We start from the raw sequence: 5711 nt of genomic DNA, 5'->3' as shown, positions 1-5711 counted from the left end.
TTCACCCACCTAGAGCTAAACTTACTGTAATGCCGACATACAACCTGATGTACTGGTTCACAGTATTTGCCCCAAGGAACACAGTGCCATCTCCATCTTGCTTCTCTACCCACAAGGCCACTCCATTCCTTCCCACAACTCCCTCTCCCCAGCAAGACAAATAGGTGCCCATCTGAGCATTCGCAGGAGCCTTGGGGGTGGGAGGATCTTAGAAAGATGAGAAGACAGGGCATGCGTCCCATCCCACTGGGCGACCAGGGCAGGAACACGTGTGAGCCATTAGGCCTGGCCTGAGGGTGGGCAGCCTGACCCCTGTGTTCAAGGAAGCCTACCCAGGGTTTTATAGCCCAGAGTTCTCTGTGATCCTCAAGACTGCCTTTACTCTGGCCCCGAAAAAACTCCAAGGGAAGAACTTCAAAGCTAATTTCTCATTATAAATGTCACAGCCAGGAGGCTCTGCCCGCCCATATGAAACCACCAGATCCGTGACTCATCTGCAGGTCTCCAAGGCCCCCTTGCCTGACTGGATGCTCCCCTCCCTCCGGCACCCCTCAGAGCTCCCGTTAAGTCCACTGGCTCAGCTGGATGGCAGGTTTTACCCTTTAGGATTTCCTCTCAGACATCACACCTCCAGGAAGCCTTCCTCGGCCTGACTGGGTTCCTCGCAGCACTTTGCCTTTACCTCCAGTGGAGGATCAGATACATCCAAGAACCCGCCGTTAGTGCCTGCAGTCTTCTAAGCCATGGGTTCCTAACCGGGGAGATTTTGCCACTGGGCAACCGATTTTTGGTTGTTCCAATTGAGGAGGAGTGCTCCTGGCATCTAATGGGTAGAGGCCAAGGACACTGCTAAACATTCTAGAGTGCACAGGACCACCCCACGAGAAACAATCATCTGGCCCAGAATGTCAACAGCAGATCTGGCTTCATGGGCAAGCAACCTATGCAGTCAATTGGGCCCAGCTCACAGAAGGTCCCACACTTGGTTTAATGCTCTGCTGTTGCCATGTTGAAATTCTTAGTAACTTCTGAACAAAGGGACTCTGTATTTTCACTTTGCACCAGGCCATGCAAATTAGGTAGCCAGTTGTGTGGATGTTGAGAAACCCTGTTCTAGGCTCTGCAATAGGGACGTGGAAATGAAGATGCTGGCGAGGAGCCATAGTCCAGTAGGCGGCATGGGGGATGCAGGTGTGGGGGGATGGGCCGTGTGCTTCCTCATCTGGGCGGTGATAGGGGAAGCACAGAGGAGGGAGCTCCTGCCCCAGCTGGAAGGGTCGGCGAGGGCAAAGACCTACTTCAGCTCATTTCTGAGGAATAAATGGACAACAGCTACATGGATGGGAGAGGAAGCCAATGGTCCAAATAAACCCCAGGCTCAAAAGTGCCAGGCTCTGAGAAGGCTCAGGCTGTGTCAGGACTCTAGGCAGTTCTGTGTGGCCCGAGTACAGGGCACGATGAGAAGGAGAGGTGAGGGTGAGGCTGGCAGGTTAGGAGGAGCCAGGTCTCAATCCCATTAAGCAGTTCTTGAAGGATTTTAAGTAAGATAGTGACATCATTCAACTGAATTTTAGACATTCAGAGGGGTGTGGCAGATAGATTGGAGGACAGAAGACCCTGAAGAGGGAGACAGGTTCAGGGGCAGTAGCAGTACAAGAGCTGAGAAAGATTGAGCTGAATGAAGGAGGACAGCAGGAATGCACTGGGGAGGAAGAGACAGACGCAGGAAATGATGATGTAGAACAGGCTGTCACAGTTACTGGATGGATACATGTACGATGTTTATGCTTATTATCATTTACTATCTCTTTTCATCCTGACAACAGATTTACAAGGGATGTCACATTTTTCTCACGTTGCAATTGAGGAATTTAAGGCTGAAGAGAGTAAAATAACTTGATCAAAGTCACTCACTGGTAAGGGGTACAGCCAACATTTTATGGTAGGCACGCCTGATGCCAGAGTCATTGTCCTCCCACAAGGCTAGGTAGCAGCCTCCTGAGTGTGCTGAGGATCCGCCAGGGTGACCAAGAACATTTCCAAACTGGCCCCAGGCAGGTGCTGTCTTTATCTCCTGTTGCCAGCTCTGTTCCTCCAGCCACAGGGTCCACTCTTAGGGTTATACACCAAATTCTTTACTTCCTGTTGTCAGATTGGTTTCTTGGCCAATCAGTAATTAATAATGGCTAAAGAAAGAGAAAAGTGACAGCACAAATGTGAAAGCCTGAAAAACATCTTTTAGTTGACATCACCAAGAATAAAAGAAGTGGAGCTTAAAATAATAATGAGATATCATTCCTGCCTATCAAATTACATGGTGGTGGGTAACTTGATACAATCTTTTTGAAAAGTAGTTTGACATTATGCATTAATTGCCTTTTTTTTTTAAATCATACCCTTTGCTGAGTGCTTGATGACTTCCTTAATATAAGAACCTGGATAAAGATTTATGGACAAAGATATTTTTTGCGATTTAAGCATAGTGGGGGTTGGGGGCATTTTCCAAAAACAGGCAAATGAGTAATGATATAAATTCAGATGATGGAATATTAATCCTGCCAAATTTTTAATGGCATGAGAAAAGCACTAAAATATAAGACTGAGTGAAAAATAATTTTAAAAATGTATACTGTTGTATATCCAGTAAACTCATTTTGTGTGCACAGAATTTCCCAGCTAGAGCCTAAACTACATATACCCTTGCGATTGAGACATGTCTGGAAGGGTGGAATTATCCTTGGTGAGAAGTCAGCCTCAGGGGGGAGTGGGCTGGGCAGGTAAATTTAACCCAGATACAAAGCTTCAAACATAGGTAGGGTGAGGGCTGTTGTGTGGAAGGCAGGGTGCCTGTCATTCAATTCATGGGGACCTCAAAACATATCTGAACTGAGAGAGGAGATTCTCACTGCTCATATTATGTTTCTATGTAACAAACTACCCCAAGATTTGGGAGCTTAACATAATAATTTTTTGTTTTCATTCATGGCTCTGCGGACTAACTGGGCTCAGCAGGACAGTTCTCACTCAGGGTCTCCCATGCGGCTGCAATCAGAGGGCAGTTTAGGCTGAAGTCATCGGAAGGCTCGGCTGTGTGGATATCCAAGGTGGCGCACTCACAGGGCTGGCAGTCCCTCTGGTGGGGCCTTCAACTGGAGCACCTGCATGTGAGCTCCCTAAAGGCCGCTTATCCTATGGGGGCTGGATTCTGAGAGGAAATAGTCCAAACTGAGCATTCTAAGAGATCCAGATAGAAGTGGCAAGCCTTTTTTTTTTATTAAGGTATCTTTTATATACACTCTTATAAAGGTTTCACAAGATAAACAATGTGGTTACTACATTCACCCTTATTATCGAGTACCCCCCCCCACCATACCCCATTGCAGTCACTGTCCATCAGTGTAGTAAGATGAAGTTGCAAGCCTTCTTATGACCTAATCTCAGAAGTCCCAGAACATCTTTCTGGATGCACCTTGTTGGTAGAGTAAGTCACTAAGACCAGCCTAGATCCAAAGGGTAGGGAATTCAATTCCTCCCTTGGTAAGAGGGGTAGCAGGTCTGGCAGGGAGGGAAAGGATCAATGTCAGCCATCTTTCAAACTTGTTGACCATAAATGTTTTCAATAAAGAACTCTGAAAAACATGGCTACATAGGACCTAAAGCAAGTCCTTATATACCCCAAAGTATAGCTAAAGGGGGCAGAAACTCCTGCCTACATAGGGAGCCCAGCCTGGCTTTGGTGTCCCACAGGCTCCAGACCACACACTGTACTTTGGTACCTGGAGGAAGGCTCAGGGCACCAGGAAGGGCAAAAGCATATGGCAGCTTAAGACTCATGACAATGACCAATTTCTTAAAGAATTTTTTTAAAGAAAAAGCTTTCAAAGTGAGCCCTGGAAGCAAAAGCAGGGCATATTTAAAGCCATGGAGGCCTCCAAAGTGAACATCATTGTAAAGAAAACAGAGGATTAGGTCCCGAGTTCATGTAGAAATCCCTTAGAACTTCCCAGAAATAATTTGGGAGGCCTTTTCAAGGCAGGGGGTGGGGGAGGTCATCAAGAAAAGCCAGTAAAATATAAGTTATAGCTACCAGTATCAGCCCATTTCATCACCCAGCTTGGTGTGAAATACTTTATATGTCTTGAACATGTGAATAATTATGTTTCTATTTGCACACATGCATAAATATAGAAAGAAAAAAGTGTGCTTGGAAAAAAAACTGGAAGAAGGTACGCCAAAAGGTTAAGGTTAACAGTGCCTCCGCCATCTCTGAAATCCAATCTGATTCCAGGACAGTGTTTTTAACCCCCTTCTTTGTATATTTTTCTGTATGTTCCATTCCTAATTTTCTATGATGAACATTTTGCTTATAAAACTAGAAGTACACTAATTTTTTTTGGAAAAAATAATAAAGCAGACATGTCTCTTAAATGATGGTGCTTGCTCACACAAGGTCATGAGGGAAGGAGGTCTCCCCCAGCCCAGGCCTGGCTCTGACCCCAGGCAGCCCCATCAGCTGGTCATCCCAGGTTATCCTATTCAGGCCACAGAAGTTGTGCTTTGTTTACATACACACTCATAGGCGTTTCACTTCCATACTCATCAGGGCTACACACCAGGTGCAGAGCCTGACTCACCTCCTTAGCATGCAGGGGCTCTAAGGACACAATCACCCAGGCACCCTCATGGCAGCCAACAGCCAAGCAGATGCTCAGACCACAATGGCTTATGGCCCAGCCTAGGGAGGCTCAGCAGCTGCCTTCGCAGAGACCTCAGAGCATGGCAATTCCAAGGTGGCCCAGGTAGCACCCGTGGGCTGCTAGCCCCCACCGCATGATGGGCCCTTACAGCTCACCTAGAGTCCTAGTCAGCAGCTCAGAGCACCTTCAGCGTTTCCTGCTGTGCAGTACCTGTCTCAGCCACAGCCACAGCCCTAGTCCTGGGCTGTGCTTGGCCACTTACAGCCCACCCAGACAGGGTTCCTCCAGCAGGGCAGTGCCCTGCCTTTGCAAATGCAGATGGAACATGCCAACCAGCAGACTGGCTTCTCCAGTTCACCGTGCCAATACTCCCACGCACCTCCACACACCCCAAAGCCCTGCACACAGCCCGTGGTCTTCTTGCCTCCCACTAGCTCCCAATGCAGACACAGCAAGCAAGAAAGTCAGGCTTTGCAGCTGCCAGCTGTCCTGGCCCTCAGTGCACCTTCATCCTGCACAGCCAGCACCAGTGACGGTCAGATTATACGTCCGACCTCACAGCCAGCCCTCGCCACAGGGGAGGGTCCCCTGTGTGTTCCAGTCCTAGGCCAATAAAATCAACTGCCACCAAGGAAAAAGAAGGCCTGGGCTTTGAAACCAGACAGTCCTTGCTCTGCACTTTCCTGATGTTCATCTGGTCAATTGTTTTACTTCTCTGAGTCCCTGTTTCCTCACTTGATTGGCTTGTTGGGTGATTAAATGAGATAAGGTTTATGAAAGCTCTGAGCAAACTTCTGTCCCTCTAAGGACATTTTTAGAGGAAACCATTAGAAGAATCTCTCCCAAAAGCTATTTTTCAGACAGTCTCTGTAATTCATGGTCATTTTCCTAATAATTTGCTCTTTTGCGAGACAGCCCACAATTCCTTTCCTACCACTAGACATACCTTATAACTGTAAGTCTGAACCTGGACGCCTTAGCTTCTTCAAGAGGCAGGGGTAACAGGTGTGTGGA

At 47.4% G+C, this 5711-nt stretch overlaps 1 pseudogene; it reads left to right on the top strand.

The window, feature by feature from the left end:
* The first annotated feature begins 1178 nt into the window (after positions 1 to 1178).
* Positions 1179 to 5230, top strand: LOC118973041 (G protein pathway suppressor 2 pseudogene; annotated as a pseudogene).
* The last annotated feature ends 481 nt before the right edge of the window (positions 5231 to 5711 follow it).

This window comes from Manis javanica, chromosome 4 (assembly GCF_040802235.1).
Source record: "Manis javanica isolate MJ-LG chromosome 4, MJ_LKY, whole genome shotgun sequence".
NCBI classification, from domain to species: domain Eukaryota; kingdom Metazoa; phylum Chordata; class Mammalia; order Pholidota; family Manidae; genus Manis; species Manis javanica.
This window is presented reverse-complemented; position numbering and strand designations above follow the sequence as displayed.